We start from the raw sequence: 25,823 nt of genomic DNA, 5'->3' as shown, positions 1-25,823 counted from the left end.
AGGATGGAAGGCTGAGTTAACCCTGAACCAGTCAGAATCGAACTCCTGGCAGTGGGCAGAGTTATCCTGCAATACTATGTTTTAACCTCTGCACCACCATAACTTTTTATGTAAGATATCTTTTTGCTTTTCCTTGCTTCCACAGCTTTTTCTAAACTGCTTTTCTAAAACAGCTGAAGAAAAAGGCATAATGCTTATTATCGTGCTGATAGGGTCAACTTTATTTTGATAAAGATATAGAAACCATGGGTTTAAAGCAGGGTTGTCGAACTCAAGGCCCAGGGGCAGAGGGTTGCAGGAGGCCATCGCAGCTGAAAACGGAGCTTGAGAGCCTGTTTTTGCTGGCAGAAGCCCTCGGGCCTCCACAGGCGCCTCTGACACGAGTGACGTTGAGCTGGCCACGCCTACCCTAGCCACGCCCATCCGGGCCTCCAAGGTCAAACACAACCCTGATACGGCCCTCAATGAAATTGAGTTTGATACCCCTGGTTTAAAGGGCTCTAACAGCTTAAACAGTAATAACATTTTTAAAATGTTTCCATTAATACTTAGTTGCTAAATTCTGCTTTTACATTTGATAACTATATTAAATATGATAATGTTGTGAATAAACCAAGGCATACATAGTACATACTTTTATTAGCAAATTTGACACGTGGTCAGTAAAAGGTCTTGGGGAAAGGTATATTGCATATACTTCCAGTTTCCCCCTTAAGTCCATATTTTCTAAAAGAGGAAAAGAGTTTTTTCTTTCCAGCATGGCTTCAGAGTGTTCACAGCTATTACCTCTCCATAGCCCTAGCGGTGTACATGATGTCATCAGCCTTGCTATAAATGAAGCATTAGAATTACACACCCTACATTGTTGCACCACTGTGTTATGGTATATCTCTTCCCTAATTTCAGTTATTCACACTTCACAACAAAGCCAACAAAGCCAGCAATGTCTTCAAACTGTAAATTGCTATGTTTCATAACCTAAGAATCATCTGACTTATTTTAATTGTTTGGGAATTTTCTGTTTCTGATGCTGGCAGAGCACTTTTCCCTTCTTCTTCATGCCAAAAGCTGACGAAATGCAAAGCTTCATCCAAGCATAACTAAGATGCATCTGGCGATAGCATCTTGAACTGGAAATGCATTAGATACCTGACAGCTTCCTAGTCACTGAGGTTCCCAGAGACCAAAAGGAACAGGATGGTTGCCTGTGGCAAGTGAAAATATCTTGCAGTAACCAGAAAGAAACTTTTTTTTTCCTCTTTGCCAACTGTCGGGTCACTGTACTGGATCACTAAATTGGCTCCGTTGCTTGAGAAGCCTAATTACGTGTTCAAAATACAGCAAAAAAATTGAAAGATTGCATTATTTACAACTGCTTCTTTAGTGATCGTTCAAAATTACAAGGGCACGGAAATAGTTACTGATGACCATTTTTCACACTTACGACTGTTGCAGCCTCCTCATGGTCACGTGATCAAAATTCAGGTGCTTGATTCACACTTATGACAGTTGTAGTGTCAAGGCCATGTGATTCCCCCCTTTTGCAAATCTTCTGACAAGCAAAGTCAATGGGGAAGCCAGTTTCATTTAACAACCCTGTTGCTAACTTAACAACGGCAGTGATTCACTTAACAACTGTGGCAAGAAAGGTCATAAAATGGGGCAAAACTCACTAAACTGTTTCAGGCTCAATTGTGGTTGCAGGTCGAGGACTACCTATATGTCAGGTAAAGTAATAAAAGAAAATCATCATAAGAAGATGGAAGAAAAGTATTGCCTAAATTAGGAATGGTAGAAGACTGCGTCCAAATGACACAGGAAATACAGGTTATAAGTAAACATACAATGGTAGATTTGCCTAACACAAAATTGATATTTGTTACAAGCATGCTGCAAGTTTCTATAACGATGTTCAGTATTTGTAGGAATATGAATCCATCATGCTATTACGCACATAATTGAAAGCTCAAGAAGCAAGCCCTAACTAATTTCTGTTACTTACTCCAGATTAGTGTGGAATGAACTGCAACCCAAATAATTAAATTAAAAACCGTATATCATATACTTCTCTCATTTAAACTGATAAACAAAACAACAATAAAGGAGAACTTGCTTAAACAGTTTATATAATTGCAACATACAAACTTAGAAAGGCTCTTAAAGCATACTTAATTAGGAAGCAGCTTGATTTTCACATCTAAATTAACAATATATTGTTTGAGAAAGGGCCCAGATACCCTTCTGAAACTCCATTCCATCAAGCAAAAGACAAATAATCATGTCCAGTCACCACATCTTTCTCTAAACAATCACTTCAAAAATCCATCTTTATGCTTCAGAAGAGTAGCTGGGGAATGGATAGTATTTCCTTTGTTCCACTATCTGCCAGACACTTTTCATAGCCTGTCAATCTTCTTTACAACACAAAACAGGTCACCTACATTTAAATTCATAATCAAAAGGTAAACTATCCATTTTACTTTAACCAAGTGTCATACACTCACCGTAAACAATGAAATGCAAGACTACACATATATTTGTGTATAGTCTTGCATTTCAAAGTCATATCTTAAGAGCTTCCATAATGCAAATGAGAGATTGAAATATTCTTAAATATAAACCAATTACAAAGCACAAGTATTCAGCAACGAACTAGTTTAGTGATGCAGAAAAGCACACTCAATCTAATGCACTACTAAGCTTCCCTGACTGTTTGTAACCTTCAATTAGCCCAAATGGTGCATCATAGGGCCACATTTCTGAAGCGAATGGGCTAACGATGCATCTAAATCCAGGACCCCTTACTCCCCTGGAATTGAAATTTGAAGAGTCTTCTATTTTCAGTTGTATTTGCAAACTTATGGCCATTGCAGCAATGCCATGGTCAGGTGATTGTGATTTCCGACACTTCCTGCCAGCTTCTCACAAGCAAAGTCAGCGGGGAAGCTGGCAGGAAATCAGAAATTGCTCCTCCCCCCACTGCTTTTTTTGCCCTCCTGTGGTCATTCTATTTCTCTGTTTAGGTAAGGAAAGAGCTCTGAAACGATGACCCAACAAGTCATGGATCGTCCAGTTCTTAATAAAATTAAATAATTCATTTCACCGAAGTTTTCTCAAAGTTGTTGCTTTTGATGTGCTTATTGACTTAAGAACTGAGCCCGGCCACATGCAGCCTGAGAAAAATGTTCTAATCTATGTTCAGGCCATGTAATGCTGAATGGAATAGTAACAAGAAGATACTCCTATTTCCCAAATTAGTGCGGAAAGAGTTAATGCCCTGAGGCATCATTGCGCACGCAATCTGGTAAATGCAGAAAGCTGGGAAGGAGGAGAAAGTTTACTTTTCAACCATGCCACTAAGGGATTGTCCAACTGGAAGCAGCTTTTCAAAATTTGCCACGAATCCATTAAAAGAAAAAGAAAAGAAAACTTCCCACTGGATTGAAAGAAGGGAGGAGAGCATCTTATTTGCCTTATTTCTTCTTCATTTTCCCATTATTTTAATATGTTACCTACCGCAGTAATCAACTCATTAGGTCATCTGCACACCATATTCCAAGGACAAAACATCTGCAGATGTTAAATCCTTGTGCCAAATGTTTCAGCACATTAAAAGATGCGTTGATTACCAGGCATGAACTTATAACATTATAATATTTCAACTTATAGATCCGATTCACATTTTCTTTTTCTTTTTCAGTTTATCATATCTGCTATGCTGCAAAGTAAAACTATATATTTGAGAAAGAATAGGAAATATGGTTATTTATATAGCTTATAAACGCTGATGTCCTACCATTCAGTAATTTGGATGGTATTCAACAGTTTACAATTGAATAGTGTACATTTTAAAAAAAATGAAACACAACTGAAAAATAGAACAGGACTATTGAATTGAAAGGATGGAAAGACTTAATCTACCAAGGTTGTAAATTATCTTAAACAAAAAATTCATTTGGAAGTTCAAACTTGGATCTGAGCCAAAGGGAGATTGAAAAAAAAAAACCAATAGGATTCCAGGCAACTTTTTCCAGCAACTTCTTGATGTTTTTTTCCTTGAAGTTCTGCATTGTGTCTTTTTTTTAAAATGATCCTCCTCCTCCTCTCCCAAACTCCCAACAACTTACCTGCATATGGGGAGTTAGGAAAACTTATAAGGGACTTAACAGTTATGAGAATATCTTCTTTAAGAGTTTTGTGTTTCTCTAGGTTTCTAGCTGATACTTTGGAGCCTGTACAGCTGAGTTAGATATGGATGTGGGCTTATCTGCTTATTCACATCCAGGCAACATCTTCAATATTTCCATCTTGTGAAGATTGGACTTCAGTTTATGCCAGAAACTAATTCATTGTTCTAGCTCTGTCACCTAAATTGATTTTACAAAAAATCACCACTGAGTTTCCAAAGCTGAGGTTGGACTTGAACCTGGGCCTTTCTGTACCTGACCCAACACCTTAACTTCTGCACTAGCATTGCTGTCTGTCAGGTTTTATAGGCCAACATTGGACCACATAGAAGATACCAATACAAGAATTCGTGAAACACAATGATGAGTTTTCAAATACCATCTACTTTCTAACAAGCATGCATACAGACATTAATGGAAGACCATGTTAGTTTATGGTAATTTATACTGTCACTACAGGACAGTACCTTGTGAATCTTATCCTGGAGGTCCAATTCAGTAGTATGCTGCGGTCAATCTTATCAAAAGACCTTATGAAGAATTCTGTTAATTTAAAGGCTCCAGTCTTTCGACTTAAGACTTTTAATTAAATGACCTATTCATTTCAATTACAAAATTAAGCCCAAGCCACACTAAAGTAAATTTAGATAGTAAGTTTAATTAAAGAATATCTGGAATTCATGTTATAGGCCATAATCAATAGAGGAGAAATTAGAAGCTAGTGAATATTTATGAAGTGCTTCAAATTCAAAATCACCCCCGTTATGATAACTAGAATTTATTGACTTCACCAAAGCTATTTCAAATCTGGATGCAATCCCAAATTCATATCTGTAATATCAGACTCCAAGGGCATGCACATTTATGAATTACAGCATGTTTCTTTGATATGTACAAAAACAGCAAACACTTCCACAATCACAAACATATGAAGAGAGGTACTTTGTTCAGGAACAAACTACGTGCAAAATATTAGAGAATTCTTAGTATCTTTGATTAAGAATGTGAAACAAATTCTTGAGACCCAATGTCTACCGAGGTAAATTAGGGATTGCCAAACTACTAAAAAAATTAGAATCTTTTAATATCACAGACTCACATGATATTTCTACCATTCTACCATCTCTCTACAAGGCCATTTATCAAATTTTCTTCAGAAAAAACAAAAGGTCCCTTTTCTTTGAAATAAATGAGTGCCTGGGTGGGTTTGGGCCCAATATATGATGCAGGCCTATTTCCACACATTCTGCTCCTGAAGCCTGATGTAGATCACACAGCTGAATGGACTTGTGATTAGACACCAATGCACACAGACGAAGTGATGCAATTGATGTACCTAGATACTGCTCGTAACTGATGCAACACCCACATATTTCATCTTAACAAAGAAGCACTGTTTTCCAACTTCAGCCATTTTAAGATGTGTGGACTTCGGTTCCCAGAATACTCCAGCATGCAATGCTCATTGTATCATACATCTTTAAATGGCTAAGGTTGCAAAGCATTGGTATACTAGATAAGAAACATCCATATGAAAAAGTTTCACAGTACATACTATGATAAAAGAAGGTGGAATATTGGAATAGCACTGAATCTGCTATAGTCTCAAGCCATTTATACCTTAAACTTCCAAAAATGCTATTGATTTCTCCAAATTTCTGTTCCACGAACTGTTATCAAAATTCACATTTTCTATTTATAGTAATACGACTGTAAATACGACCAAAAGCTATTATTTCCAAACATACTGTCAACATAAGTTTAAAGAAATTCATTTCCAAGCTTGCCCTTACAAGTTATAATACTTCAAAGCCTTATTTTTAATTTCCACTGGATTGTGTTACTAGATGGAAAATATTTCCCACTGTTAATGATTATAACATTAAGCAGCTGTGGTAATGGGCAGGAATTAGGAAGACTAAGGCACACAAAGATCTGAGGAATACTACAGTACATTTATTTAAATGATGATTATGAGTTTTCAATTTAAAGTAAACAAACAAACAATGTCTTCTTTCACCTTCCATGAACTAAACTCCTCAAGAAAAATCAGAAAAAAATTCTTTTTGACATAAATATACCCACCCAAAGCTAGAACAGTGAAACATGGAAAATCATGGAACAGAAAGCTTCTTTCAATTCAAAACACAACAGACTCAGAAGAATATTTCTCCCGTTTTCTGTTTAAATACTTCCATCTTCAAGTGTTACATAGTCCCTGGTCTTCAACTAAACAGAAACCATGCAGATCTTTCCTGAGGTGTCCCATCCTATAATAAATGAAATAGTTGAATCCAGACATACGGAAGTTGATTGAGCAATGAGGTTTTCCAGATATCCACCCTCTCTCTGGCCCACCAGCCCACTGCTATTGTGTCCCCCAAAGCTGCTGCTCAAGATCAAGTTATTCACTTGAATTTGAAGTTATTTTCTGTAAACCTTTTCAGCCAGACACAATTTATTCTTTTTTGGAAGGTTCCCCACTCCCCAGCCTAAAAAAAATCAGAGAAAAAATATGGGTTAAAAATCATTATAAATGGCAATACAGTTTTGTCCTGGTTTTGCATTTTGTTTAAAGAAATCTCTGCCTTAAGCCGGGTGGAAGTTTCCAATCACTTTTAAACCTTTCCTCCCCTCCAAAATATCACCGAAAGTTGGCGTTTTGCCACTGAATGTTAGCTGCATGATTCTGGGGGAGGCTGGGCTGTGAGAGGGCTACATATATTCTTGTCAATTCTTGTTTTAGTGACTGGGGAAACCAGAAGTTCACAAAGGCTGCTTTATCCAAGAGGAAATCCCCAGAGCACCTCATAATTAAAGACTATCATGGCTGTATTAGTTTAGGTGATTAGATAAGTTGCGGGAAGGGTCATGCATTGATAATAACAAAAATAACAATCATGCAAAAGTGGTAATGGCAGGTTCATTGCAATGGGCAGGTTACATCATTTAATATTTGTATTCTCCATAAATAGCTGAGAGGTTTTGCATGCTGTAAAGCAATTTTCTCCAACTATGTCACAATCTAGGGCAGGGCTGTCAAACTCCTGGCCTGCGGGCTGGAAGCGTCACGCACTGGCCACATCCACGCCGGCTTTAGCGAAGGGGAAAAAAGTCCCGATATGTCATGTGACATCACCATGATGACGACGTGAGTTTGACACCCCTGATCTAGGGAGTTGATTTAAACACAGGATTTCTAGGCGCTGCCACATTGGTTGGAAAATTCTGAGAACGGAAGTCCACACAACTGGACTCTCCCAATCTCCCAGGAAAGGTTATAGCAAGGAAATAATGTTAGAGAAGTCCCAAAGGTGCTTGCTTTTTCAAGAGGCAACTGGACTTTCTGGTTTTTCTTTGAAGATGTTTCACTTCTCACCCAAGAAGCTTCTTCAGCTCTGAGCTGAGCTGAGATGAAAAGTGAAACATATTCAAAGAAAAACTAGAAAGTCCAGTTGCCCCTTGAAAAAGCACCTTTGGGACAACCATGACCTGGATGACTGAGAATCTCCATAGACTAATGTTAGAAAAGGAAAGCAGGTAGAAAATCTACTTTTGAGAAAATAAACTTTACTTGTAATAGTACAGCAAAAGAATAATGCAATAATTCTTCCATTTATACAGGTCATTAAAAGGCTGACTATTGCAGTTTTTCTATTATGTATATGACATATAGTAAACCTGGGGTAATGTCCCCCACTCCACATTTGCACCTTTAGCTGTCCCTGTCCAGCCCGTGTGAGCTCAATAGCAAATTAGAAATTAAATGGAAATAAGGCCTGAGGTGGGAAGGAGAAGAAGTGAAGTTGGGCCTATCTCTGGCAGTTGTTATGCGCTCCTTCAGCCGGTTGGCAGCTGCAGGAGGGTGTGGACAGAAAGTGTTTTTCTAAGTCTGCATAGCTTTGGCCCCTTGACTGGAACAGCCCGAGGAGTTGAGGTGACGGAATTTGAGTACATCAAATGAGGCTATATTGGTTTGGCCATCCTCAACAGTCCCAGCTTCTCACTGGCTCTTTGGGAAAATGAATTGCCCAGCCCTGCCATATAGGGTGGTTGTTCTTGAAAATATAGGAAGAGAGAGAGAGAGTAGTATCTATACTGCCTGGGCTCCTGAATGAAAAGTGAGATATAAATTTAATCAATAATGTAGTTAAAATTACAATGTAAAATATTACATTTTCAACTACAACGCTGGCAAAACTATACCAGCCAATTCATGCAAATTGCCTGGAGCACTTTTTCTTATCCTAACAGTCCTTCCAAGAATCATTAGTTCCAGATTAAAAACTTTTTTAAAAAAACCTATCATATTAAATATCCTGTAGTTATTTGCCTTAATACTGTTTTTAATAAACCTTTTTTTTAAAAAAAAATACTTTATTGAAAATATTTACTTGAATAAAAGAAAAATAAGAAATATATAAAAAGGAAAAAAGTAGGAAGGGGGAAGCTATAAGTGATTTTTTTCATTAAGCGTTATATACAAACCTCCCCCCCCCCCCCACCCAGTAAGACAAAAAATAGGTAAAGGAAAAGAAAGGGAGGGGGAAAGCTAATTAGCAACAGGCGCGGTGCACGCTTTTGCTGCTTCTGGCGCCGCCGTGGCCCGCCGCCGCTGCCTGCTGCTGCTTCTGCCCCTGCCGCCGCCTCTGCCGCTCTGTCCCCGCCTCTGCCACTTCTGCCCCCGCCGGCCGCTTCTGTCCCCTCGCCGCCGCCGCTTCTGCCCCCCCACCGCCGCCACCGCCGCTTTGCCCCACCACCGCCGCCGCCTTCTGCCCCCGCCGCCGCTGCCGCCGCCCCGCGCCCGCTTGCCCCCGCCGCTGCCGCCGCGCCAAGCTGCTGCTGCACCGAGCCTCCCGGTCCTCGACTGCCAATCTTCATTACAGCAGTTACAATCAAAATCATTATCCCTGTTCCCTCTCTAAAACATAATCATAATTGTCCCCTTATTCAACACTCTTGATATCCAGTCTGAAAATAATCATTTTAGCTCTATTTTCAGCGAAGAGGCTATAAAAGGATCAGTAAATACTTGTTATTCCATTATGTATAATCCAATATATCTCCATTTTATATACAACTTGCTAATAAAATAGCATCCTTTTCTAAGAATTTATCAATCATAAACAAAAATATTTTTCTTTCTTCCTATAATTCTCTCCTCCCTCCTGTAACATTCACTTGCTTTAGTAATAACCATCTTCTCTTTATTTCAAACTTGTAATCCATAAAAGTGCATCAAAAAAATAAAAGAAAGGCTTTTCCCCATAACATTTTAGTTCCTCTTATCATTCCATACTTCTGTAATCATTATGGTCTTCTCAGAAGTTTGTTTCCCTTCTATTTCTATGCATCTCTTTTTTAACTCAACCAGATTCTTTAAGGAATTCAAACATTCTCCTTTCTCACAGAGATACTGTATATGTCATCTGTTTATTTCAAAAGAACCTTTCAAACAAGGCAATATTGCAAATTTAACTGTCTTTTTACTCCATTTTTTTTAAACTCCAAAATCCTGGTAAGCATTTTTGCATTTAATTCTTTTACAATCTTTGTAACTGGTTCCTTCTTTACTTTAATCTTTCCCAAGTTAAAGATACATTTACCCAGATTACCCATTTACCCATTAGGTGCCCTGTTGTTCTGAAGGTCTCTTTAAACTTAAATTTTACTCTATTTAAATATGCTACAAAAATTAGATTGGGCAGCCCCAGTGTCCTTTAAACAGGCTAAGCATGAAACTGTGAGCAGCATCTTCTCCCATGGCTCCCAATACTCTACTCACAGATCGCTCATGGGGTATCTCCAGGCCTAATGGGCTTGCTTGCAGGGAGTTCATATGGATAGTGCCATGGCTTCTCCTTATCTAGAGAAGCTCCATTACCTCAGGTATATTCCAGCTTTTTCTTCTGCACTACACGGCCACCATTCCAGAAGCATGCTAGTCCGCCATCTTTCCATCTGGAGGCCCATATTTTTTAGTAAATATCGAGAGAGAGCATCAAAGAAATAAGTGGAATTCTAAACACTCCAGGTGTTGGGTGGCATCCAACTGGTGTATCCTTAGCTGATAAAATATTCCTTGCTCTAACAGAGACACCCATGAACAAAACAAGAGGGGAGGGATACTTTTAAGCTTTCTCTCACATACGCCAACACTGTTCCTCCCAAGACAATTTAAGAGTGAGGGGTCAGAATTCAGAAAGCTATGAAAGGTAGAGCAGAAGGAAAAGGACATTGCCAAAAAAATCACCTCTTGCTCTTTGGTAATCAGGGAAGAGAGCGAGCGAGCCAGAGTAGTATAGTGGTAAAGAAGTTCTTGGCTAAGATTGGAAGGACCAGGTTCTAATCCACCTCCATTCCGGGATTGCTAGGTGGAATATTAGGAGGAGGGAGCAGTTTGCATGGCATCTTGAGCTCCTCTACAAAAGGTGGGTTATAAACCTAGCAAATAAACAAGGGAAGAGAAGAAACCTTGGCTGGATCAATGAGCCTTCCCAACAGCAGGAATCCTCTTTCCTGATTTTCTATAGAGTTTGTGTGTTTTGTGTAGAAAACACGGTCTTTCAATAAAGAACACTCTTCTCACAGTCTCTGTATTTTAAAATGCCAACAAAAGCAATGATATTCTTTTGTCCATTCTTTTTTTTTTTAAAAATCTCTTACAGCAAATCTAGAATTTGTTAGGGAAATATAGAAATGCAGGTTTAATATAATCAGTGAATACTTGCTGGCCCATTAACTTTTAGACATTACTTTTCTTCCTCCTACTTGCTGAAATCCAACTCTGGTCTACATCAAGCTTTTGGTCCCAAGTGTCCTTCAGCTTTGATTAATTTCTTCCAATATTCCCACTGCCAGAAGTTCATTCTTAGAAAATAGAAAGCAAGTAAAAAATAAACCCCAGAATTATTGTTCAGCACTTAATTGTGTTTTAATAACACAATCAGTTGTTTGTATTCTAAAAACCCAGGAGAAAATTCTCCCATTTCATAGTCTTCTCTTTGCACATAGTACTGTGCATCTCTAGGGATCCGACATTTTACCACTGACATTTTATTGAACTTTTAATTTTCTGTTTAATATAACCCTGTATCTTTTTGTACTCATATCTAACTGCCTTGAACCTTTTTGTGCATCGTATTTCATGATTGTTTTCTAAGATTGAACTTATATTATTATGTCAGCAGAACATGCTCTAAAGCAGGGCTGTCAAACTCCCGGCCCATGGGCCAGATGTGTTACATGCCCGGTTTAGCTAAGGGGGGAAAGTCCTGATACATCACATGACACCACTGTGAGTTTGGCACCCCTGTTCTAAAGCATGGAGAAAGAGGACAACACCGCTTTTCCAAATAGTCTTGTCCGGAAATAAAAACTATCTATCCATATGCAATCCTGGATTCTGAAATAACTTGATTGAATTAATAATCTAAACCTACTTCTTTTTCAAAACTCATTATTAGTTTACCTAAAAATGTCTGCCTCATGTAAAAAATAACCTTCAGCTAATTATCTTTTTAAAATTCAAAACAGAAAGCTAAAATTCAAAATAGAAATAATAATTGGATTTTTTTTAAAAATGGTCTCCCATTCAGTACTGACCTTAATGGTTAATATTTGAATCACAAGCGATGGCTTGGAAGCCAGGGGAATATGAATGCAACACTTCTGTAATTCATTTAAAAGAGCTTCTTTTTCCAGATTGCACAGCTGCTGCTGCAGGGTTCTTCCACTGCAGTCACACAATGCTGGAAAAAGACAAAGCTGTTTTGGCAATTGCTGTGTTCACACTCCCATGCACTTTGAAACCTTTCTTCCGAAGATTTCCAATCTGAAGCGTTGCATACTCCTATAACTACTATGGCTGACCTTGCTCAGCTTTCTGAAACCAGCTAGCTAGGGGATTACGGCTGCCACTAGTTGGACACTTAAAGATTTACTGAAAATAAAGCCCATCTCTTTCCCAGGTTGTAAGATGCAGGAAATCATCTGGGAATCACAGAGAGTTGGAAGGAACTGTTGAGGTCTTCTAGTCTAACCCCATGTACGAGCAGGACTCTAGTCTATACCATTCTTAACCAATGGCCATTCAATCTCTTCTTTGAAACTTCCAGTGCTGGAGCATCCATACTTTCTAGAGATAAGCCATTTTACTGATTAATTGTTCTCACTGCCATACATTTTCCCTTAATTCTTAGTTGTTTCTCTCCTTGATTAGTTTCCACCCATTGTTTCTTGTCTTGCCTTCTGGTGCTTTGGAAATAAATTTAAAGCAGTATTGAAAGACTGCTTTCTTAATGAGATTATTTCTCCAATAGGATCCCTTTCTAAAGTTTTTGCCTACAACTCCATCATCTTTGGCCACTGACCATTCTCATTTCATCTGACAGCAGCTATAAGAAAACCATTAGAAGAGACCAAAACTTTGGGAGAATAAGGACAAAAACCTAGTACTTTTCACCATGTGTGTTCCTGATGTGCAATTATGGACATAAGAAGGGTCCTCCAGGATCAGAAATAGGATCCACATTGTCAAGGCTAGATGGTTTCCAATACATTCCAATAAGTTTTCCAATAGCATGGTATGAAATGTCATTTTGGCTCAAAAAGAGAAAACTAAAAGAATGAATATATTATAAACTGGTAGCAATAAGCCCCCAGAAAACTGAACCTTATCTCTTCTGCCCAAATGAAAATGTGGCTGCACATATCTAGAATGAAAAGTAGAATTCTGAGTAGGCATTCCGAGCATAAAGAGGATAAGATGACCAGAAACAGACAAAACCAAAACAAAGTCAAAATTCAATCCAAACTTGCCAATTGTTTTATGATGACGATGAAAAAGTTTTACAACTGTTCATAAAATGGCTCCTTGCAATATATGACTCTGGTAACATCAGTTCCAAAAGCGTGCAGCTTCCTTTGCTTAAAACTCAGTCGATGGAAAAATATGAATACACTTAAGTCACCCCAGAAACTAATTGCTACATAAAATCTATACAAATAAACCATTTGGTTCCACATTATGGGGAGGCTACAAAAGAGAAGATTACGCCAAACAAAGCTGACATAGCTGCACACAGAACTTTAACATGCTGATCATATTAAAAACACTGCACAAGAATTTTTTCCACTTCGTAAGAAGCCAGACTGTTTACATGTTTAAGTGGCTAGAGACTTGGCTATTGGCGTGTGGTCTATTTTGCAGTATAACCTCAAGAATAAGAGAAGCAGCATGGAAATCATTTTACTTACAAGTGAGGCCACTATTTGATTACAAAAATTCTCTAGATACAATTTAATGCATGTTCTAAACATACACGCAGAAAGTTGGCAAATAAAAATGATTCAATTGAAGGCAATCAAGAGTAGGACAGGCAGGAAATTTAACAAGCAGTTAGATGATTTAATGACGACAGGGGTCAAGCAAAGATGCTCTCCTGTTGTCTAGAAAAGGGTAGATAAGAGACAGGCTTATGCTACATGAAATAGTTATCACCGTTATAGAACCAATCATTAAAGTAAACATGCTAGAAAATAACTTCCTCTGAGGATCTTCAAATTCTAGCTAAATTGTGGGAGACCAAACAAATTGGTGAAATTTTAAAGTGCGATGGAGACACATATCAAGTGGATAATGGCAGCTACTTTCTAGGGAAAAATTGGCTGAGGTGAAATGTGTTTCTGGAGCTTAAGGCAATTACATCACCCTCCCAAAATAGTAAAATGGGCTAGTTGAAAAAGAAACTAAAACTCATTTTTGCAATCATTGAACAAAACAGAAATACGACCTACTTTTCCAATTTACCCCCAGCTTTGAATGTTGGCTTGCTTTTGGTAGAAATGGGTTTTTAAATGATCAATGAAATAAAACTCCTATTCACCAGCAAGCTGTTTTAGTCACGATCCTTCAAATCTGCAAATTAAGCATCATGTGCATATGATACACTTCTTTTTTTTGCCAGTCATTTTGTAGAATCCTTGGTGCTCTCCGAGTTGGTTATTTGCTTGCAGATGTTATCCTTTTCATAGCTTGTGTTGGTTGTGCTATAATCGAGTTGCCAGGCACTTTTTGATAAAGTTATGTTTGTTGGAAGATGCAGTGTAGGCTGTCTGCTTCCCATACTGTACATCTTCTTCCACTAAAATGGACAGCACTGTCATACTCTAAAAACAACTCAGAATGAAATAACCAACAAACAATTACAATCATCGTAACACACAACTCAATGAAAGCCCCCCAAAACATCTTAAGTAAACCAAACAACCCAATAACTGGAAAAAACAACAACAGAATTCTTCTGCAACCTATTGTGTTAGGTTTGTAACAACCATTATGTAGAAAAGGCAAACAAAAGACTGACAGAGGACATCCATGAACATCAACTACAGTAGCAGCTAGAAGACATGACGAAAACCCCTTAATCTCAGAAGACCTGGGCAGATTTAACCATAATTTCCACAGATAAATTGTGAACAACCTAGTCCAAGTTAAATCAAAAAATGGTAGGCAATCAGCCCTCAATGGACACATAGAGATAAACCACATTTACAGACCTCAAAAGAGACAATAAAAATGTTAAGACAGAAAGATAAATACCCAGATAAACAGTGATTGATACCAAGCAAACAATCAAGCAGAAAACAATACCCTAATCAAGGAACTCCTAAAGAGAAAATCACAGCCACATCAACACTGCTTAGAAAAGCTACTGTATGTAAATAGAGAACAAACCTCACATTCTCTAGGGCTGATGATGTTACCTAGTTGGATAATAAAATACCTGCATAAGTCTGTTCAGTCTGTTTTTCAAAGAAAATATCATTTTGAATAAGCCTTTGAAACAACAGGTATGAGAAATACATTCCCAAAGAGCCCCATGCAACACCAGTGAAGCTTTCTGTAGCCCTTCTGGTTCAAACATTTCCCATAACCTCAATGCATCCCAAAGACTAAATATTTATTTGAGATATTTATGCCTGAAAACAAGCACCTGCATTTATACAAAGATACTGTCGAATAAATATATATTATTTGGAAGATTGTGAATCAGTCTCCTGGCTTAAGAGCAGATTTCTGTAAAAGATGTGGGTATTAACAAGTATATCATTTACAAATGACATCTAAGAAAATCGCCATGATACAGATTGTTAACAATAGTTGACTCAGGAAAGCATGCTAAATTACCCTAGAATTAAATCCCTCTGGCTTTATGCCTTTTGCTTCTTTTCTTTGTTCCTTTAGGAAAAGCTGATTCAGTCTGCCAGAATGGAAAAAATAACCAAAATTCTGGGGTTAACTCTTATCTGATTTTCAAAGGACAAGAATGTCCAGCACCCAAGCAAACATAGCACATTGTTTATACACACTAGAAAATTGTTGGAAGATTTGGTCATTTTCTCGAATTGTGATGCAATGCTACCTTCCCTACCCACAAACTTTTCCCACCCTACTTCATTCTCTGCACTATAGTCATTCCCTCCCTCTCTAAAAAGTGGGGTCTTCAGCCTCTTAGCTCTCTCATTTTGGGCTCTTCTCCCTTTCAATTGTCATCTTGCCACCCAGCAAGATGGAACAAGAACAAACAGCAAAATATACATTCAGTTTGACTATATGTGCTTCAGTAAACACACACACTTGCACTCGAGACATAAACCTAGCATGAGTATGTTGCAAAATGCAAGGTTTCTGGTACACTTCATTGCTCCAAATCAAACCCGTTAGCATAAGATGACTTTGGAAGAGATCCTGCATACATTTACATTGAGTAAGAACAGGGGATCATAGATCATTCTGAAATCTATTTCACTGTATCCCGTGGAGAAACCAAGGTAAAAGTGCAACGTTCTTTTGTCACCTTGAAAACCACAATGTGTTTTTTTTAAATATCCAGTTCATAGAAATTATTAATTGTCACCATAGTGACCAAAAGGCTTTATGAGTTGAAAGGAATGTGTTTATTAAGTATCTAATTGTGCTAAACATCCATTTATAAATGCAGACCTAATCACATCCAATTAAAAGGAAGCCCCCTTGAAACTGTGACCATCTGGCCTTTTCAAATAGCTGCTACACAGCAAAGCTTGACTATTAACCTAGATACAATTTCCTATCCTTCCCCACTTCTATAGCCGTTTCCATATGATTCCACACGATAATCTAGAGTCTACCCATGTCTACATGATACCCCTATGATAGTGCATCCACGATCTACATGGGTGATGTTGAGGAGAATGCACAGGATGGCAAAGACCTTTGAAATTTGGATATCTACTTTGCCCAGAGGGTTGTCTACAACTAGAAGCCACCATCTGATACAAAACCTTCTTTTGAAAATTTCTCTACTTTATATAGGATTAAGATCCGTTCTTGTACACAGGCGTGAAAATTATTTTTTTTTAAAAGAAATTATTTATTTTATCCCACTCAGCAAGCCATTTTTCACAAGAAATCCTATTAAAAATCCTTGGATAAGTTTCATACAGGATGAAACAATATTTCTTAAGATATAGCTAACTGTTAAATAATTCAATACAGGGAAAAATAAAGGATGAAACAGGTTTCTTATGTAGAAAAGCTTGTAAAATAACCTCTCTCAAGTATTTGTGCGCATTTCTATATACCATACTCCCTATATACCTACACAGTCCCATTGTATTCAAATTAACCAGCATAAAATTCTCGTTACTATAGGAATAGAAACTAGAGTCCCCCACCATGCTTCTTACAGCTTTCCTCTGTGGGCAAAAGAGAGTAGATTTTTAGGCATATATATACAACGATTTTCAGGGTTCCAAGTTACAGCCCATAGGAAATCACGACTCCAAGGCAAGGTTCCTCAGTATAGATGTATTAGGCACGTCATATTGGCACAGCTGGTGAAAACCCAAATCTGAAGTCCCCCGGGTTCCCCTACCCCCCCCAGGTCAAATCCAAAGCTCTTCCCCACATAACAGACAATCATCACATGCCCCAATTAGGTCTCTCTTTTCATCCCAGATGTTTCCCATCCACACCCCACCAGGTGCTGGTGAGAGTGTCCTTGGTTCCCAGGAGAAAGAATGTTATTTTGGCTCCATATCCCCCTTTGCTATCTCTACTCCCCCCCTCCCTTTCCCACAGCTCCAGCGAGCCTCAGTGTGGCAACCCTGAAGATTCTTCAAAGATAGCTCCAGGGTTGGCAATGGCAGTACTAGTAATAAGAAGAAAATGTGGATAACTGACACGGCAATACCAGGGAATAGTAGAATAGAAGACAAAGAATTGGAGAAGATCACAGTAGTTAGATGTAAAAATCAAAATTGAAAGATTATGGTATGAACTGGTCATAGCAGCATACCGGGTGCCATAAAAAAATTGGTCCACGCTTAAATCTGTATGTTGACAAAACTTCCAATTACAAAAGGCCACATTACAACTTGGTTCTTTGGGAGAACTCAATGCTTATGAAGGCAAACAGCTAAAGAACTGGCCATTATAATTTCACATTTTTGTGTATATAACAATAATAAGACCTCAGAGTTCATGCTTGAGAAGGAGAGCCAGACGGTCTGCCTTCAACCTCCCTATACAGCATAAAGGCTGCGTACCATTATCCTGAAATTCATTGCAGCTGCTCTCAAAATGGCACCCACTTCCGGGATAACACCACACAGCCTTTGTGTAGGAAAGCCACAGTGGAGCGGCGGCTTCCCAGAGGAGTTCTATGGAAAAGATAAGTGACTGAGTGGTGATGAGGGGTGGGGAGGAGAGTGTGAGAAGCAGGTCTAAGGCCTGTGGGCACCCAGTGGGACAGAATGGGTAGGGAAGATAGCATGGTGTGTGTGTGTGTGTGTGTGTGTGTGTGTGTGTGTGCGTTCATGCACGCGCGCTGCAGCATCCCTGCAGTGTCATATTAATCAATTTTTATTACAGTCACAGACCAGCATGAAAGTTAAACATTAAAATGAAACAAGACTGAACAGAACTGAACAAGGCAGGACAGGGTGTGGTAACATATTACAATTGATGATGAAATCATCAGTGGGTCACCAAGGTCTGCCTAATTTTACAGACAGTGTAGCAAAACTTAGCTATGTTCAGAGAAGCTGTATCATACTGATCTAATAATAGCAATTGCCAGGGTACTTTAACCAGGTAAGGTGTTATAAAATGAGTCCATAAGTCCTTATAGAAGGGCAGTACAAGAGATGAGTTGTAGACTCAGCTGATATGGGACTTTTTTTATATCAGCCTTCCAAAATTGTTGTGAGCAGAGCGTTACAACATGCCCTTGCAGTCAGTCATAAGTATGAGTTGATTGACAAGTTCTCAAATTTTTTTCATGCGAATATGAGGGTGCTGCAGAGGCTGTAACTTTGGGCAGGGGTGGTTAGTCTCTTCATTCAGTGGCCATAATTTTGAACAGTCGCTGACCCAACAGTTGTACAATCAAGGACTACCTGTATACCATTTGCAGCAGAAGCATCGAACTGAAGAAACTCCAAAGATGTTTCCAGAACACATATGCTACGCCTTCCTTTGAGACAGATTTTCAGTTCCTGACAATGATTTATTTTTAACAGGCAAGTATAGCTGAGTAATATGTCACAGTGAATTATACAACAATTATTGCATAAAAGCTTTCCTTCCACCACCAGGGGCTTTGAACTGTGTAGACTCACAATTCATAGAATTCCTATAGAAGATGGAATTCTGCAAGTTGTAGTTCAATACATCTCAAAGTCCCCAGGTTGAGAAAGATTGAATTAGGCCACTGATGGATGACAACTTTAGTTAAACTAATAATAATGAAGTAAAATATAAAATGAATTTATGTCGATTAAGAGTCAGCTGTCCATTGCTCAGCATTACAAAGAGGCTTCCCCATAAATCCTGAGTCATAATGCTTGCTAAATAAAACATCAGATGTGGAAATGAAGCCTGAAAATCTTTTTACGCAGTCATGTTTTGCTTAAGAATTATTTTATTAATGATGTGTAAGAACATCATGATAGTTACAGAAGTAAAACCAAATTCACTTCCTCTATACACAAATGTTGCTAAGTCAAGTGTATAGAAAATCAGTCAGGAGAAAATGTTAATAACAGAAAGGAAGTCTACATGAAGGAACTGAAAGCTGGTTATAATGACTTTCTCTCTTAGTGTCAATTTCTTTCATCACTTTCAAGAACTGAACTGATATTGTTTTAATTTTATATGAATTACGTTAAAATGTATGGTTGCAAATAAAGGTACTAAATACTGTAAAAATGTTATTTCATCCACTTTTCACAGATTTTAAAAAATGGTCTCTGAACCATGGTTTAAAAGAACATCATAATATAATGGTTCTCATAATGCAGAAATATGGCTTGGATTTTAGTGCATGAGCCTCAGCCTCTCGTGAGGCTTCCTCCCCTTTCCATTTCTAGTATAGCTATAAATCAGGGCTGTTAAACTCGCGGTCTGCGGGCCAGATGCGTCACGTACTGGCCACGCCCACACCCAGTTTAGGAAAAGAGCGAAGTCCCAATACGTCACATGACGACGCTGTGACGATGTGAGTTTGACACCCCTGCTATAAATGAATCACTTACATTGTCAGCTAAGTAAAGATTTAATCTAGGATAAACTTTGGGTTACCTACAGTTTTTCTAAACAACCCAAGATTATTTAGTCATTTAAATCTTTATACAATAAAAAATGTTAGGGATGAAGTTCTCAGATATGCAAAAGTTATTTTATGATCTTAATAATATTAACAGAAATTCACACAAATTTTAATAGACTATAAGTTTTCTAACTCTAATACTTTCCCATTCCTTGTGCCTCTTTAAAGTAATACATAGGCAACATTAGTCAGAGTCGAGCCTAATTCAAAAACAATGACAAGCCACAGTTTGGTCAAAATGAAAGCAAAAATCTTCTGTTTTGCTGCTCATAACCCTATAGAAATGCAAAGTTGGGTGCCTATGACTCTAAATTATGATGTACCTCGGCTTCATATAAACACTGGGTGACTGTGATTTCCTTCTCATATTAATGCAAGTTTTATTTTAACAATAAACTATTTTAAAAACATCATTTACTGAAAGATGACAATTTTTTCATATAACTTTTATTACATAAAGCAAACATGAAAAATGATGATGATTTAGGCACCATCTGTCTGATGAACGACTCCAATGCCATTACATTAACCCAATTCTTTTTAAAGAGAATACATTTGCTTTTTAGCACAATATTTTTTTCCGGCTTTCTGTTTGAGGGCTTAAATAAAACCTTGATGAAACATCTACAATAAAGGCTGCTTCAAAAAAAAAAAAAAAAAAAATCAGTCTCTCACACACATACACATTCAATGCATTCCCTTTCTAGCAGAATGGTGATTTGTTAGCCAGAAGCAACTAGTCTATATTCATATAGTCAGAATTGTTTAAACATTTACCTCAGCATCTACATAAATATAGTTCTCACACAGCAAGATGACATCTAAAATGTTCCTCAACCATACAAAAGCCCATGTCCTCTGCTATTCTTCCCTAGGGAATCAACATCTAGCATAGAGGCACTCAATTCCTGTCACTGATGGGAGATTTAATGGGGATTATTCCCTTTTTCTTCCTCTTGAGAGAAAAATGGGCATTTGGGAGGCCTTGAATCGAGTTTTTCAAAGCAGGTTTACAAACGCATAATTCAACCAAGGCCCAAAGGTTTTAGATTAGTAATCATGAACCAGATATAACATACAGTACTATTTACAGAAATCTTTTAATCTCAATCCTATTTCTCCATGGCAGTGACCCTTTAGCTGCCTTGTTCATCCTCCCGTGAACAGTTACAAGCTAAAACTGGGAAAAGCAACTTTCATAAGCAACGTTAAATCTTTTGACCAAGGAATGTCTCCTCTCAGGGATTAAAAGGTTACAAAACTGAAGTAAAACAAGATGTGTAACCCCAATCCCTTTGACAGCAGAGGTCCCAAAGACATTTCAATGGTGTCCAACAGTCTCATTTACGCAGGTGACTATTGTATTTTTAATAAACTAATAACTGGGTGGGTTGGAGAAAGATAGATAGATGGAAAGATGGATGGATGGATGGATGGATGGATGGATGGATGGATGGAAGGAAGGAAGGAAGGAAGGAAGGAAGGAAGGAGAGAGAAAGAGAGAAAAAGAGAGGGAGAAAGAGATACAATGCTACAATGTCAAGTAACATCCCCCATATGTCTTAAAAGATGGCTCACTTGCTTTAAAGAGGTCTTACCTGTTCAGAATACAGGAAAAAATGAGCAGAACAACCTGGAGCAACCTGATCATTTCCCTTCAGGTATATAGGCGCTATCACTGACATGTTATGAAAGAGACAATTTGTCTTTTAAAATTCTGGAAATCTGGAAATTCTGGAAATCAACCACTCCTAAACTAATGTGCATGTGATAGCAATAGGTATTTTCTTCACAATTCAGAAAGCCCAACTCAAATCAGACAAACCTAAGAAAATCATTAACTGTATGGAGTTTTAAGCTTGTTAGATGCCAGATCAAGTTACCAAGCAGAAAGACAAAAGTGGATTTTGGCAGCTAAATGATCAAAGTAACAAATGACAAAAAAAATTACTACAATCAAACTTGAAAAGAACAAGGAAAATATAATAGGATGACAGGCAAAGGATGCCCTTTGCTTGGTATTTAAAAGAGCCAGGTTGTACTCTTCTGTAGTTTGCATGCATCCTGGCTTAACAGTGGCCAAATTCAATGATAGGAATCCAAAAGATAGAAAAAGACACACTACCTGGCAAGGGAACAATTTCTCAGGGGAACAAACGGGGAAGTTAGGGAATGAGGAGATAATTCCAGTTTTATTAGTTGATGTTAAAGCCTTCAAGAGAATGCCCTAAGGAAGTGCAGAGAACTCAAGAACTTGTTTTTGTGGGAGAACATTTCATATGTCAGGTTGTAATTACTGCTATCATTGTCATCAGAGATCGCAAGAGTGCCTTCTTGGGTTAAGCAAGAGACTGCTTAATAGGGTGGAAGGGGGCAGAGAGAGTGAGTGCCAATAGCATTCCCTCAAGGGGGCAGCACAGAGCAACCTACACAGACCTCTTTTGACAACAGTACAAAGATGAAAAACTGAAGGGAAGGGAGGCAGGGAAAACTACTGTACTCATGCTTTTTAACATGGAGTTCCAAAGACCCTCACAGAGGAAACTCAAAGACTCACACACAACTTTACGGTTATTTACTGGTTAGGCTAAGGCATCATAAAAGATCCATGCAGTTTTAAATTAAATTCAATGATCCCCTGACATTAAAAAATTGTTCAACCAAGAAAAAAAAAGGCCAAGGGTTATTCCAGATTAAAAATTTTTATTGTACACTCCCTATCTTGCTATGGGAACTCCAGGCCAATCTAATGAACCCAGAAGAAAGTCCCACTGGACGTAAGAGTGCTTATTTTAGAATAAGCACATACAAGGTTACAGCTTCAACCCACATTATTCCGACACTGGTTTCTTTTAAAATGTTGTTAGATGTTAACATGTATGTTCTCTAGAACTTCCCAATCAATGTTAATCTATCTTTACAGCATTTTAGTAATGCCAACCTCACCTTTGAACTTATTTAATAGAGCTATGCTATTTATTTCATTCATGTTTGCTCATATTCAGCTGAACAAGGTGTATTTAGTTATTAGATTTCTATCGCAATTTTATTTCAGGGGCTTAACCAGGATACACGGGGCTCACTTCTCCTCACTTTCTTCACCTCAATCACCCTGTATAGTAAAGAGAGAATGAACAGCCTAAGGTGGCTGAGGGCAGGCTAGCAAATTGGATCTTCCTCCCTCAAGTCTTATCTCTTAATTGCTATACATCACCTACTTTGCACCATCCTTCACTTTGCATCCCATTCCATCCAAAGAGGCAATGAAATTACCAAATTCAGCCTTTCGGAAGAAAAACTTAGGAAAGTAAAACTTTTCTTGTTGAATGTAGTATTAATTTTCAACCCAAGGTTTGGAGATTATAGCTCAAATGTAGATCAACTACTCCCTCTACAGAAAATATGGCATTACAACATCAGGAAAATGATCTAAAATCCTCTGGGACCTTCTAATAAGATACATGTGCTCTACTGAAGCAAAGCTATTAAGACGGTAGGTGTTCTTCTCTTCCTAAATTACATTTGAAACCGCTGAGATGTAAATAGATGAGCCAATGAATTTTCCAGAGCTTTCCAAACAGTTCTGAGTGAAAACATGTTAGATAATATATTACCAAGCAGAATCCATGACTTGCACAGAAAACAAAATCTGAATTTCAGTTTGAAATCGAGCATATTATCATTGAAACTAGCATGGATTTATCATTTAAAATCTGTTTGATATATTTTCTCAGCTGTTTTGGAAACTCAAAACAGTATTCAAAAAAAGAAATCCTTCATAAAAAGTTTATAATGTGAAATATCAAGAAACAACCAATTATGACTTCAATGGGAGAAAGGGAATTGGAATCACAGCCAGACCATTGTGGGAGAGCAGTTTGTAAACCTCAGGAGGGGAAGTGGCAGGGTACTTGTGAAGAGTCCAGGGTCCAATTTGTGATATTACTCATAAGATGTGTTGATAATATTGTTGACTTTTCTCAATGGGTGAAGAGAAGAAAAACTATTTGTTTTTATAATCCAGTGAATCCTTGGAATCCGTCTGTGTATATCCATTCTGATTGAAAGGGGTTGCTTTCAAATAAATACACATAGAATTTACCACAATAGTAGATAACCCATGATCCACTGGGTATATATTCCCCTACTAAACAGAGAAAGAGAATGACCACCAGAGGCCATAAAATCAATGGGAGTGTGAGCAACTTCCAGCCTCCTGCCTGCTTCCCCATTGACTTTGCATGTGGGAAGCTGGCAAGGGAGAGTTGGAAATCTCCTCCCTCCCTCCCTATATAAAAGGGGTAATAAGTAAGAATTTGTAATAATAAATAAAATAAACAAATAAGGATAAGTAAGGATAAACAATAAATGTAAGTAATTATTTAGTAAGTAAGGATGGAATTGTTGAGATACCAAATTATGAAATTATGAATCTCTTCAAAATAAAATCTGTGGGCAGAATTATGTCGTTTATTTTAATATTTTAAAATAAATCTGTGGAAGTCATACTGAGGACATATTAAATAAACCTGCTGAGGAAGCCATTGTTCTGCTTACACTATGCTATCTAAATAAATTGAGATGTGGGGTCATTGGTGGTCTCTGAGCTTGGCTGTATTTTTGCAGATATTTCACCACCCAAATAGGTAATATCATGAGTGTTAGATTGTGCTAAATTGGGATATTAATTCTATGAAGGTCTGAATTTCTACACTGAACTACAAGTCCACCCAAGTTTGCTGACCAACAACTATAAGAGTTTCTGGACTTTCAATACAGAATTGAGTGGTAGTCACAAGGCTCCAAAGAAATCAGGTTTCTATCAGACTAACATATCTTCTTACATCATTCCTCTCATCATATGAGGTATATTTCTTTTGTATGACTCAGTGGTCTGCATGCCACAACATGGTTTGGAGTTCTGCAGTAAAATTAGCTCATCTCTTCTGGGGATCTAAAATAACAACAGGAGTCTACCCCTGACCAAATATGGTCCTCGGTGGAAATTTAGGCAGCAGCTCATAAACAAGACTAAAAGTTGACAGATCAATAGATAGCCTTACCTTTCTATTGAGAGTGCTGATAGATAACCACAGTTTCAATATCATGCAATCAAAGCTTTATTCATTCTCATTAGTGATCCAGAGGCACTTGAGAACCATGGAGCAAAAGTCTTGAGGGGCAAATGTTAATTATCATTTGATGTGGATAAGCTTATATCATAGTTTAAACTACAGTGAGTGGCATATAACCCCATTTTCAGTGAATTGGACAGAAGTCAGATGTGGAAACTGTTAGAGATTAAGAGTTTAAAAACTGTACATGTGAAATTTTGAAAAATTGTTGGAAGCTGCCTAAAACCAAAGGCAGAAGAGTTTCCCCCCCACAAACTCTTGAGTTTTCCTTAGCAAGAAGTATTGAGATGGATTTCCAACAATTGAACAATTTAGAACCAATATATCCGCAAGTACATCAAGTTGAAAACTTTCTGCTTTTCTTTCTATAGCCTCTCTGTGAAGCAGCAAGGAGATGGGTCTTTTGAATGATAACAGAAGTTTACAATTGCCTCAGCCACCTGAATCCTCAGCAGTCTGGGAACTGGAACTAGATTAACATCTAAAAAATTCACGCAATAATAATTCTACACAGTCAAGCATTTATTATCTTGCTCTGGTGAGAAACATAACTATATTTTTAGAAGTACCTGTAATGTCCTCATTAGTAAAGTTTTAAATACAATCAAGTGAGGAATTATAAATGCCAGTTGGGTTGCTCTACCCGTTATCTTTCAATGACTTAAATGCATTAAATGCAAACTTAAATTAAATGTTTCAAACTGCTAACTACAGCTACTCCACTAAACATAGCAGACATATTCTGAAATAGACCACTTTGCAAGTTCAAAATCCAAGATTTCCATACTACAATAACCTTACAATGCCAATACCAGTTGTAAGGAAAAAGTAAGATGTAGTCAACA

At 37.8% G+C, this 25,823-nt stretch overlaps 1 protein-coding gene across 1 annotated transcript in view; it reads right to left on the bottom strand.

Annotated features, from left to right (window-relative positions):
* The window catches only part of SLX4IP (SLX4 interacting protein), a 99,209-nt gene that overhangs the window by 59,732 nt on the left and 13,654 nt on the right, over window positions 1-25,823 (bottom strand). The window lies entirely within an intron of this gene.

This window comes from Notechis scutatus, chromosome 1 (assembly GCF_049901735.1).
Source record: "Notechis scutatus isolate UNSWTSFEM ecotype Mainland chromosome 1, rNotScu1.2, whole genome shotgun sequence".
NCBI classification, from domain to species: Eukaryota; Metazoa; Chordata; class Lepidosauria; order Squamata; family Elapidae; genus Notechis; species Notechis scutatus.
This window is presented reverse-complemented; position numbering and strand designations above follow the sequence as displayed.